Below are 13,704 nucleotides of genomic sequence, written 5' to 3'. Positions count from 1 at the left end.
TGTATTGGAGCTGGTTTGTAGAGAAAGAGATAAGGAGAAAGAGATAAGGAGGTTGGATGAGCATGGAAGTAAGGAGATTACAAGAGAAGGTGGAAGGAGCAAGGCAGAAACCAACTGCTCCTGGACAGATTTGGACCTGAGTTTGCACAGGTAATATGAATGTCATAAACTCCGATTTAGTTTAAGGTTTCTACAAGAACATTGTTCCTTATAGTTTGTAGAATCTCTCTGCAAAATTTCATGATAATCACTGTATAAGTTGGGAGTTATGAATTTATTAGTAAAGGGGTGCCAGAACATGTGACCTGCAGATGTATCCTGACTTTGCGTAATTGTTTTTGTATGACAACGGGTGAATTAGGACATGAAGTTTTTATAGGAGATACATAATACATTTATTAAGATGCTGTGAAACTTTGGTTATGATATATTAATATTTCGAATTACTAAAAATGCCGAAGTAAAGGGGGTGCGGGCAGGATTTCTGTTTCCAGGGATGTAGTGCTATTTTGGAATGTGTTTTTGAGGATGTTAGAGACTTTATCTCTTGCTAGACAAAGAATGAAAGTTGTAGATAAATATCCGAATATGGCCTCTGTAAAATTTGGTACTCCCTCCATCCCATTTTAAGTGTCCTGTTTTGACTTTCAAACAGTCAAATTGACCAACTTTTGACCAAGCATAAAAAACAAATTCGTTATTATTTTAAAAAACCAAAAATTACATTTTATAGTATATCGTATATACTTTTATATTGTATATACTTTATAGTGATATAAATTTTTTTATTTTTAAAAATTATATTATATGTGTAAATCTCAGTCAAAATTTAGTCAATTTGACCGTTCAAAAGTCAAACAAGACACTTAAAATGGGATGGAGGGAGTAATGTTTAGACATGTGGATAATGAGATAATGCGAAAGACAAATCAGTTCTCGAATAAAGGAATCCACCAGGCTACTGTCCTGTTTTGGACAGAGCATTTGTGGCCCTTAAACTCATATTTTGATGATACGTATTGAAGACAAAATGTTCAATATTGTTTCTAGTTTACTTAAGCGAAAATCTTGTATTATTTAAGCGTACGATTGTTGAGTTATGGTATTTTAATGAAGATCTATAAAACTAGAATTTGCGAATTGACACCAATGGCTGAGAATTGTTTGAAACCTCATTCTTAACTTGTATTCAACAAAATAATCTTGGTACACCAATTATATGATGACAATGATGATATGCATGTTTGGTAATGGGATTAACACGAGTTTACTTATGGAAATGTTAAGATTATAACCGTAATAATGCCCGATTTTCGAGAAATATCACCACTGCTGGTACACAGATTCAGGGCATAAGAATTTTGTGAAATATTTGGCATGTCTATGTAGGTATTAGTTATGGTCGTTTTTATATAGGATGTGCGTAACTGTAACTTCCGTAACAGAATGAATTTTGTGATTAAAGTTCACATAGTGAAAATGTGAAATAAATAACAAAATCTATATAACTGTAATAATCATGAAATACACTGGAAATGAGATTTATTTTTAGTAATATGAAACATAAAGTAATATATTAAGTAGGAAGTCAGAACTTTGTTTTAAGAAAAATTCTAAATTATTTATTTCTCTGTAGAAGAGCCCTTCTTATTTGGGGAAGCAAGCACATCTATATATGTTTTGGGCAAAGACTTTATTTCAAGGAAAGCAAGGAAAGCAAGGCAAGTTCACTTATCCCTACTTTGACTTGCTGAATTTTGTGTTATGATTATGTTAAATGTGATTATACTTGATATTAAAGATCCGGAAATAAGGCAAGTTGATTTCTTACCCTATACTCTTTTTATTATTTTTGTTTTCTGCACCCCGATTAACTTTAGACTTAGCTTATATTTCATCCATTATTCTCTACGAGTAACTCGATCCAGAATTCAGAATTATTGCGTATCGAGGCTGCTTCTTTGTTCGAGGGCAACCATTTATTTATTATATAAATTATGATTATTTTCCTTTGTTCGGAAATAATCACCTTCATTGACTCAATGGTCGGTATATTTTTCATATCGACCACCTTTGTCTCGATTAAACGATACTCGCTAGATTCCTTGTTCGAATCTAAGACTTTTGATTATCCTTTCAATCATTTAATTTTATTCGAAAATCTTAAATGTGGAGGATGTTCTTCTCACTGGTCAACGTGGCTTGTGAACCACGGAGTTTAATTTATATATGAGATTATTGGTCCCAAATGAGGACATTTATGAATACGGGAAACGTCGGAAGAGTTCGACGATGGCCTCAGAGATATTCGTTATGCTAGCTAAAGAGGATAGGGCGTGCTTATCGCGAGCTGTGATCGGGTGAGGGTAAGTTACGCAGGAGAACGGTACTCGGCGATAGTTGATCGCGTCGCTGCTGTATCGGGGTGGAAATGACCAGTTTCATCTTACAAATTATCGGTGAATTGCCAGATAAGAATCTCTTTAATACACTGTGATGTGAAGTGAATTTCATTCACTTGAAGTTGTGATTATTGTTTCATTCATTTAATGTTGTGATTATTATTTAATTCACTTAAAGATGTGATTATTGTTTACTTTCGAGATCCCCTCTCATATCATTTTTGAAATGTTATTGATGAACTTGCTGAGCATACTGTTGCTCACTCTTGCTACTCTGATATTGTTAGACAGGGAGGAACAAAGCAGATGAACAATACTGTCCGCCAAAGCAAAGGGAACTTAAGCTAAAATTTCCCAAATGTATCAAATATTGTATTATGTAGGTAGTGTTTGTGAGGATTAGATCCCGAGATCTGTGGGGTTGTGTCCACGGTGAACCTTATTTTATTATGAGTTGTAATGATAATACAAGTGTATGAAAGTATTGTACCGTGACGACCTAAATTCAGGAAAGGGTGGATTTGGGGCGTTACAAAAGATATATTAAAATATATTTATTAAGATATTAGCTTTATGGTGTTATTATATATTTCACAAATGTTGATATGAATATAAATAATACTCTAAACCTTCCATTATGTAGTGTTATAGTTAAATACAAACATATATCTATAAAATATTATATATTAAATAAAATAATGGACTCAACCAATTTTTTTAAGAAAATTTTCCACTTCAGCATCAAAATGTATAGCCCAAAGGAAGAAGTATGTGTGAAGTTATTCCTAGATGATAATGGAGATTATGAGACAAATCGAATCAATAACATAAAAATCTCATATATGAATATTATTTGAGAATATAAATTTAAATATAATAAATGAAATAAAATAGTAATAACATATTTTATTGCTTTAACCAAGAGTGTCAATTAGATAACTGTTGAACTCAATCTATACTTGATGATACTCATGATGATGGTGGTGTGACTCTTTAACAAGAGAACGTGTGTTGGAACACTAACAAAAATGTATTTTTCACTTGAATATTCATCATAATAAAAATCATAAAAAATCATAATAAAAACGTATTTGACTCAATCATGAAAAATCGTTTGAATTTTTCACTTGAGCATGACAATGCAACCTAACCTTCAACCTCAAGCTAGCTAAGAAAGCAAATGAGATTAGTATTTTTGAAAATATTCATAGAAAATGATGAAAATAATGAGATAAATCTAATTGAATAACATAAAAATCTCTCTCTCTCTCTCTCAAACACACACACACACACACATATATATATTATTCAACAATATGAATATTATAAAAAAATAAAAAAATAATTACTTGTTTTATTGTCTTAACCAAGAGTGTCAATTAGATAACTGCAAAATTAAATCTATACACACAAAAGAAAACATCTATTGCGATATACATAAGTAAATTCTGTTTTTACACTTATATAATTACAAAAAGAACCCCACTATTTATTTCATACACAAGCCTATAGTAATGAACTAACTTATTTTATATAATAGTTCATTGGCTACAAACCATGCTAATATCCCCAGTATTAGCGTCTAGCGCCACCCATGCCCCGTTTTGTAAAAACCAATTTACCATTGGTAGCTGCTCCCCATACCCCTCCTGCTTCATTGCCTCCTGGTCCTGCTTTCCGCAGAAGTTCGGGATTCTTAGAAAAGTACTGCTCATAAGCCACCAGACATGTTAGAGTGGTTTTCATGATATACTTATTTTAAACCAAACAATTTCCCAGTCAAAACACCATGCTAAACAGCCTACACAGATCAAAACACCAAATGCATTAAGAGAACTCTGGTAAATTGAGAGATTCCAACAATAGTTTATTTTACCTCCTTATTTTGGTTCAGATGCAAGCATTCTTTCTAACAACCAGTGATAGGGGTCTGATGCACACAAATTTCTTTGAGTATAAATATTGTGGTAACACACAAATTTCTTTGAGTATTTTATATTGTAGGTGTTTTTTAATATAGTTGTAGCCTTGTAGGTGATAAAGGCGAGTTTTGCTATAAAACTACTATGTATTATAATGTTGTTCATCATTACCATGTACCTACATCTACATGTATGTAGTATTGTCCTTCCATGTACTTATATAAATATCAGAACTATTTTAATATCAATAATCAAATAAACAAGAAGAATGCAATGGAGACTACTTTAGCTACTAATCGGACAAAACTCAATATCAAAAGCTTGTGGTTTTCTGTATTAAAATAAAATACTCGATCCCATAGTTATATTGGGAGTGATACATAAAAAAAATTAGGATCGACATTACACGGTCAAAGAATCATTACATTAAAACAACTATTAAAAAGTATATATTATTAGCTTAATATTAAGTGCAGGAGCCCAAAATTTTAATTTAATAATTAACTACAATGTGAAGATACAATTTATTTTTGCATAATATGATGTTTTTCTTATATTATGGATTTTCATCCTGAGTTATCTAATTGACACGGTTTGTCAACCCAATATAACATATAATTATCATTTTATTTAAATTCCTTATGTTCATATTGATGAATTATAGGATTTTTTTCTGCAACGAAGAAACTATCATCATGCTTTTTGGATACATTGGTGTGCTACACTCCAAAATCATGAAGAATACTTGTAAAAAATTCCTTTTTCCGGGAATAATAGTACAAAATTATATGAGATGAGAATGTTGTGAAAACCTTACACTTGGGATATGGTCTTTATGATATGAATGAGAGAAAAAGGAATGGTGGAAAGTTAAAAAGAAGAAAATGCTAAAATATTCATAAATAACTTCTTATAAACTTAACAACTATATATGGTAGAAAGATATATATATATATATATATATAGGGATAGGATCAAATAAAAACTTTTTTAAGTTACAAACTTACAAACTTTTTTTTATTCTCCCATCGTGTTAATCCTTAGTTATATAAAGTATCCATGTTGAAATTTTTTCAAAAAACATCACAATTTTTAAAAATAACGCATAAATAAATCGCGTTTTCAACACATTTATAACTGGGGTTCAACATCGGGTGTTGAACACTAATTATCATTGTGTTGAATATATCTAAAAAGATGTTTAAACTATACCTCTAGGGTTTGGGTAGGGTCTGGAAACATAAATATTAGTTATATAACATGTTTACCTTAGTTCTTACATTTAAAAATTGGTTTATGTACTTCTCCGCCATTATTTTAATCGATGTTCAACAAAATATGTTAAAAAAATGTTGAACTCAAGTTATATATGTGTTGAACAAAAAAAGTTTGTAAGTTTGTAAGTTTGTACCAGAACCCTCCCCTATATATATATAGGCCAACATTCCAGAGAGGGACTCCTTATATGGAGTTACATAGTGCGCCACTATAAATCATCAATTTTATTATAAATTCTGTTATAGAATACATATAAAACGTGATTCCAATATAGAATACTATAAAATAAATATATTTTAAGTAATTTAACACTTATAATTTGATTAAAAAAATATATTTTCGAAACTGATTCTACAACAGAATAATTCTGGATGAGTATTATTCTGTTATAGAATCATGTTGAGATATTGCGTAATTTTAGATGATCTTTGGAATAAAAAAATTGTATAACTTCGTTTTAAGTTTAATAATCAAAATTTGCAATTATATTTCATAAAAAATATAATAGAATATATATTATGTATATATTTATAATGGTGTGCTACGTAACTCTATATAAGAGGGTATGTTATGGAGTGCTACCCTATATATATATATATATATATATATATATAGGCACTTGCTCAAATGAGAACTTTCTTAAAATGAGAACCGTGAGAACCTTTCTAATTTATCAATATCTCATTCATTTGAAGGGCCCCGCCAGGGGCACCTTCACAAAAAATGTATATAATTAAGGTCTCCACCTAGCTAGCCGAAAAAAAAAATAAAAAATAAAAAAATAAAAAAATCACTGATGACGTGGCAGTGGACCTTTTTTTTTGAATTTTTTTTTGAATTTTTTTTTTGACTAGTTAGGGAGAGACTAGTTTTATATACACTTTTTATATTGGGTACCCACTAGTTTGATGTTTAGATTAGTCAAAATATGATAAATTAAGGAAGTTCTCACGGTTCTCATTCACTGGAGTAACCCTCTATATATATATATATATATTTGCCTAATTAAGTGGACACCCTGTATTTCCATTTGTATGTAGATTTGAAAGCAAATGATTGCTTCTTTTGTTGTGAATTATTCTGTACTCTTTTTATTACAACCAATTCTTTTATACATTTTAATTATAGATGTCGAAGCTAATTCTTTGTATTTCAAAACCTTTCAAAACTAGTAAATTTATTAAATTACTAAATAATTACCGCAGTTTACAACATGTTGTTTTGTACACCATTGTATAAAACATTCGATCCGATGGTCTATTCAAACATTTAATTTTCTTAATCTCAGCCTTTTCAGTAGTCTATTCAAATATTTGCAACCCATTTTAATATGGTCTGTTTACATTATATAACCCTGATAACTGCATGCGTCTCAGCCAAGCTACCTGCTGCAACTGAAAAATGTTTCAGCATGACATTATTTCTGGGAACTCTTTACTGTTATCATAAGTATTACAAATACAAGTACCTCTTGATGATTAGTAATCAGTGAAGTCTGTATTAATGCTCACCTCAACATATTTGCAGGTGGCCACAACTCGAATTTCTTTATCTCCCCTGTGCGCAACACATTACAGGTAAAGGGATTTCGAGAGCCATGCGATGCCGGAGGGGCATTGAGAAAATGTGTTATGCACCACTAGTCAATGTACCACCACATTTACATCACCCGAGGATTGTCGAAGAAATAGGAAAAAATTGTAAAAATCTTGGCTACATAAATCTAGGCTGGCTTGAGTACTTGAACTGGCAAACAGTAGAAGTTTTAGTGGGGAATCTCAAATCTATAAGGAAGTTAAGCCGGAAAGGTGTTATATTTCAAAGTATGGGCTGCAAATATTTCTGTCAAGGTGCAAGAAAAATATTAGTATAATGTTCATTTCTTGTTCCTTTTGGTATAGTCAAGGCATAAATTATCCGAGTACAATAGAAGTGCTGGGGATTCCTGAAGGTCGTAGAATCAAGTGGTGGACCGATTTATATCCTCATAGAAGTGAAGAATTGCACACTTCTAAGGGGCTGGTCAATCTATTCGGGAGCGACAAGAATAGTCATGTGAGGATCCTAAGTCCAGAGGATCCTAAATCGAGTGAAGTCATCATTATTGTTGCTGTCTACATATGTAGAGATAAGACATAAATTTATTTCTGTAATCATATGCAATCTCTTTTGAGAAGTATACAACATGTAAAATTGTAAGTCATGGTATGATCACATTACAATTAGCATGACCATTGTTCACCAATAAACTGTGTCAGGATAATTTGAAAGGAAATGAGGATGTTCAGCTCATGTACTAAAAGGCCCAATAATTATTTCAAAGGCAAACTATCAATTTTCAAGGTCAATAAAATAATATAGATGACCAAAGAAAATCCACCTTATGCAAAGATAAACACAACATATAATATAAATAGAACTCTTTTAAAAATAACGTTATAGATTATATATATATTTACCAGAGGAGAAGTTGTATTATAATTGATTTTCCTATTTTAATATACCGACCGTTGGTTCATTTGATAGGACACGGGCACAGGTAGCTACAGCTCCCACCACAATCCGCCCACTACAACCTACACATTGTTGATTTCACTATATACTGAAACATACTTCTAAAACATAATAGTTATTTCTAACTATATTGGTAAATGCACTCTCAAAATAAAATCTTATTTTAGAAAAATGACCATGTAGGCATGTCTACAAATTAAATTCAACTTTTTTCCTTTATTTAAAAGAAAATTCAAGGACATAAAAGCAATACCCACATATTGTCTAAAAGAGCTTCCCATAATTTATATAGTCCTTGTTGATAACTTAACATCCACTATTATAAGCAATTTGGCCTCGATGGGAAAATGATTTTACTATGATAAATGGCATAATCATCGGGCTGTCATCATTTAATTTTTTAATAGCAACTAAACACATTCTGAGGATCTACATGTTATGTTTAATACCATGAGTTTGCATAATATACTTGATTTGTTAAAAAATCTAATGACATATATTCTTGTGACGATGATAATATTGCATGTGTTGGAGATTTCAATAAAAAGAGGAGAAAGAAGGTTGTAGCCTCTTATTATTGCATGTACCAAACAAATGACCCTATCTTTATTCTAATAAAATAGAAAGCTTGTTTTTATTTATAAATCTTTATTCAGTGTATCAAAAACATTCATCAAGTGTTTTTGAGCTTCTATATTCGAGTAAAAGCTGACCACCAATTTCCAACTGTGGAAACTAATGCACTTTTACATTCATGTATCTGTAGTGAGATGATAATAAATATAAGTTCATGAATATTGTAATATGAGCATTTAGAATTATCTAAAGGTTTGTTGAATCTTCTATCAAATAATTTCTAGAAAATTCTGTAAAGCTATATATAAAGCATTGTAATCACTCAAGATAATGTATCAATAAAAAATACAAGATGAGAAGAGCTCTATAGTAGAAACTAAATTATTTTTGATTACCAATAGGAAGTACTTATATTGCTCCCGGGTCAAATCATCATTTGCTTAATACCATGGACCAAACAAAAGGACAAGAGATATAAAATGGGAGGCAATTTGTTTGATTTATTAAAAGCAAATCAATGATATATACTGTCAAAAGTTATACATATAAAAAAAAACTTAATTTTATAGAAATATTGAAAACATCAACGATTATTACAACGTTATTTCATTCAAAACACAATTACAAACTTCAAAAATCTTTTATTCATTTATTATTGTATAGTAAAGAAAACCAACAAATCTATAACTAACACTTTTAAGTTTCTTAAAAGTATTCCAACTTGTACCAGCTATATTTTGGAGAATCTTAATTAAAAATAATATAATTTTGATTTCAAATTACTATTTGTATTTTACTTTTAAATAAATAAATCATATTAAAATAATTTAATATCATGCACCGAAAACAAGCATTAAATATTATTAAAGATGTGGAATATTCACTTACAAGAGAAGTAAACTTGGAGCATTTTCTTCATTGCTTGAGATTTAGATCCATAAACAACTCATGGGCATCAAGATCAATATTTGTGTAACCAAAACCTGAAAGCAAAATCTTACTTATTAGCATCATATTAAGAATTGTTAAGAAGGTACTCAATTCCACAAAACAATTAGGAAAACAAATTGAAAATATATTAATTTATATCCCAAATAGTACAAAGATGAAATTGAATTATGTCTACAGAGAATATATTAACAAATATATGAGATCTGTACCATGTACATAAAAGATCATCTAATGAACAAGTAAAATACTCACAATTGATAAGAAATCATATCACTGGAGAACATCTTTTACAAATTTGTGACTACAACTGTAATTTGTAATCAAAGAGGTGATGAAAAAATATACTGATGATATTATACACTCTAATGAATATAGGATGAGAGAACTAGATGGGTGTGCGGCTAACTCTCATAGGGATTATATATATACACATAAGAAACTAGGGTTATGGAGGCTTACTGGGTAGCCCAAAATATATTAGTGTTATGGTCCAAAAAAAAGAACAGGCCTTATTGGGTTGCCCAAACTCAACCCAAGCTCTTAAAATTGTGCATGGGCTTATTCTATATCATTTCAGGTATTAAGTATTCAACGGGTTTCAGATTTATTAGGTGATTTATATTAGGTATAATATTTTGATTTTTTTGGGTATTTATATTATTTGGTTATAATAAAAACTATTTAAAATATAATAATCATCATGATATTAGCTTTATGATGATACTATAAATTTCACAAAAGTTGATCTAAATAAAAAATAACACTCTAAACCTTCCACTATGTGATGTTACGATTAAATACAAATATTTGTCTATTTGATATTATATATTACGTAAGATAATAGACTCGATCATTTTTTTAAAATAATTTTCACTTCATTATCAAATTTTAGCCCAACCTTTAAACTCATAGTAAGCAAGCAAACCAAAGAAGTATATGCAAATTTATTCATAGAGGATGAAGGAGATAAGGAGATAAATCTGATTGAATAACATAAAAATCCCATATATGAATATTATTCAATAATATAAATATAAATAGAGGAAATAAAATAATAATAACATGTTTTATTGCCTTAATCAGGAGTGTCAATTAGATTAGTGTAGAGCTCAATCTATACATATATATAAAAATAAAACATCTATTGTGATATACATAAGTAAATTTTGTTTCATAATTACAAAGAATCACACTAGTTCATACACAATACACAAACTTATAGTAATGAACTAACTTATTTTATGTAATAGTTATCAAAAAAAAATTATCCACAACTATATCCAAAAACACCTTCAATATATATACAAACAAAAGTTGGTGTGTTACAACACTTTTTAAAGAGAGGGTCACTAATGATAATGATATAGATAGTATTTACATACACATTATAATATAATGACATCGATTGCTTTATAGCCACCTTCTTCATCATTCAATCATTTTTAGGTGGGATGACAGCCATGATATCTAGAATTGCGACTGACATATCTTAGTAACCTTGATTTTAATTTAAGAATCAATCAAAAATATATTTTGGGCAAAAAAAGACATCATTTCATCATGTGGAGTTTAACCCTCACCGTGATACAAATATTTGTAAGTCTAAAGGTTGGGCTACATTTTGATACTTAAGTGAAATTTTTAAAGTATCCTTTTTTATGGTTGAGTCAATTTTCTTATTTTAATTTGACCTTCTAGAATTACAAATTATATATCTTCACCTTTAAAATTTTAGATACTAGAGGAGTAAGAAATATGTTGCCCATATGTTGCCCAAAATTCAGTACAATCGGACAGATGGAACTCGAGGAAAATCAAAAATAAGAAAATTGACTCAACCATAAAAAAGGATACTTTAAAATTTTCACTTAAGTATCAAAATGTAGCCCAACCTTTAGACTTACACTAAACAAGCAAATGACAGAAGTTTCCGTGAAGTTATCCCTGGAGGATGATGGAGATAATGTGATAAATCTCATCGAATAACATAAAAAATATCATATATGTATATTATAAAACAATATTATGAATATAAATAAATAAATGAAATAATAATTATATGTTTTATTGCCTTCATCAAGAGTGTCAATTAGATAACTTCAAAATTAGATAGTGACGTTTTGTGCAGTCAATTCATCATGCATTGTTAGGTCCCGAAGTATCGTATAAGAGGGTTGAATATACGACACTCCACAATTTAAAATTCTTTCCAATCTTGCGCATAAATAAATTACAGTCATGTACGTAATGGGTTTTGTGTTCCGGATATTTATCGGTGCGGTTCCTGAGAATATATTAAATAATGAACCGACACACAATATTTTTCAAGATATATTTTCATTGATAAAACCTGTAAAAGTGCTAGAAATCCAAGCCCATTGGTTGGCTACGATGTCTGCTACTTACATTTACAAACCCTAGCTTCTAAAAACATTTTTATTACAACGGTTTTTCTAGTGTGTACCAATGGACACATACTAAGCACTAAAAATTATAAGTTTGACTCATTTTGATTGATCATTATATCTTAATAATGGTGGACCCCCTTCATATAAAACAACCATATCAATCAAAATCCCTTAGACATATAAAATTTAGGTTGTGTTCACTTGGAGTGAATGGAATGGAGGGAGAATGGAATGAATTTTGTACTTAAAAATGGTGTTGATCAAAGAAAATGTATACAATTTTCATTCCTTCAATCATTCCAATCCAACTATTTTAACTATAATTCTAACCCACATATTTTGGAAGGAATGCTCATTCCATCTCTACATCATATTTACTTACAATATTTATCACAAGAAATTTAAACTAATTTATATTTAGTCACTAGTAGCTCATACTTTTTTCTTTCTCCATAAAATTTATATATAGTTTTTCATTCCATTCTCCCTTCATTCCATTCCAACCAAGTAAACACAGCTTTAATGCTTAGCATGTGAGTATGGGCACATACTAGACAAACCCATATATCTCCGACTTTGTTCCACAACTAACACATGCGCAACTTGTACAAGCTGCAGTACGCTAGAGACAACATCAACCCTGCACAGCACCTCTGCATACAGCAGTTTGCGCTGGGTGTGTTTACTAGTCTGTGTCAACTGCCTTGGAAATTTGATCAAGTTGGCGCTTGAGTCCTTAACTGATTTAGCTGCTGCGGTATATACAATTAGTTTTATATTTTATTTTTATATTATGTGTGTACTATTATATATTATATATATATAATAATAAGTAATAATATATATAACTACATATATAATATTATTTATATAATTAAATATATTTAAATATATATAATATATATAATTATATGTACATAAAAATATGTGTGTATATATATATAAGATATATTTAAAATTATTTATAAATAAAAATATACATATAATTATGCACATAATATTATATATATACACACATTTAATTATATAAATATTTATGAAAAATATAAATATATATATATATATTATGTACACAATATAATATTCAATATTTTGTGTTTGGACTAAAAAGCTTATATAAATATTTATGAAAAATATAAGGGGTTGTTTGATTCGAGGAGTTGTACAAGATTGGAATGAGGAATCGAGTTAAGCCGGTATGCTTTTGAGGTATCATATATATCATGTGTTTGGTTGAGTATTGAAATAAATATATACAATTTTATTAAAAAAAAATAAGTTGTTAACTTATATTAATAAAATTATTATAGTTATATATTTTTGCATCATTTAATTTTGTATCAGATATTAATATTTCATTACTTAAACAGCAACAAAAAAAAATGAATGCATTTCATACATCTCATATCCACCTCCCAACTTGAGTATCATAAATTCATACTTTTAAGGTATGAATTACAGATTTTTATTTTTCCAACCAAATATCAGATATGAGATATGGGTTTGGAATGCCATGATACCCATGAAGTGGAGTATAATCTAGTGGTATATCATTTTATACTCCTCCAACAATGAAGTTAGTCTGTTTAGAATACAAAACTGATTTTACTGCTTTGTGTTTGGGTGATAAGTTGATCGACTTTTTGAAACTTT

Source organism: Daucus carota, chromosome 9, assembly GCF_001625215.2.
Source record: "Daucus carota subsp. sativus chromosome 9, DH1 v3.0, whole genome shotgun sequence".
NCBI classification, from domain to species: domain Eukaryota; kingdom Viridiplantae; phylum Streptophyta; class Magnoliopsida; order Apiales; family Apiaceae; genus Daucus; species Daucus carota.
Note: the sequence above shows the minus strand (reverse complement) of the source record.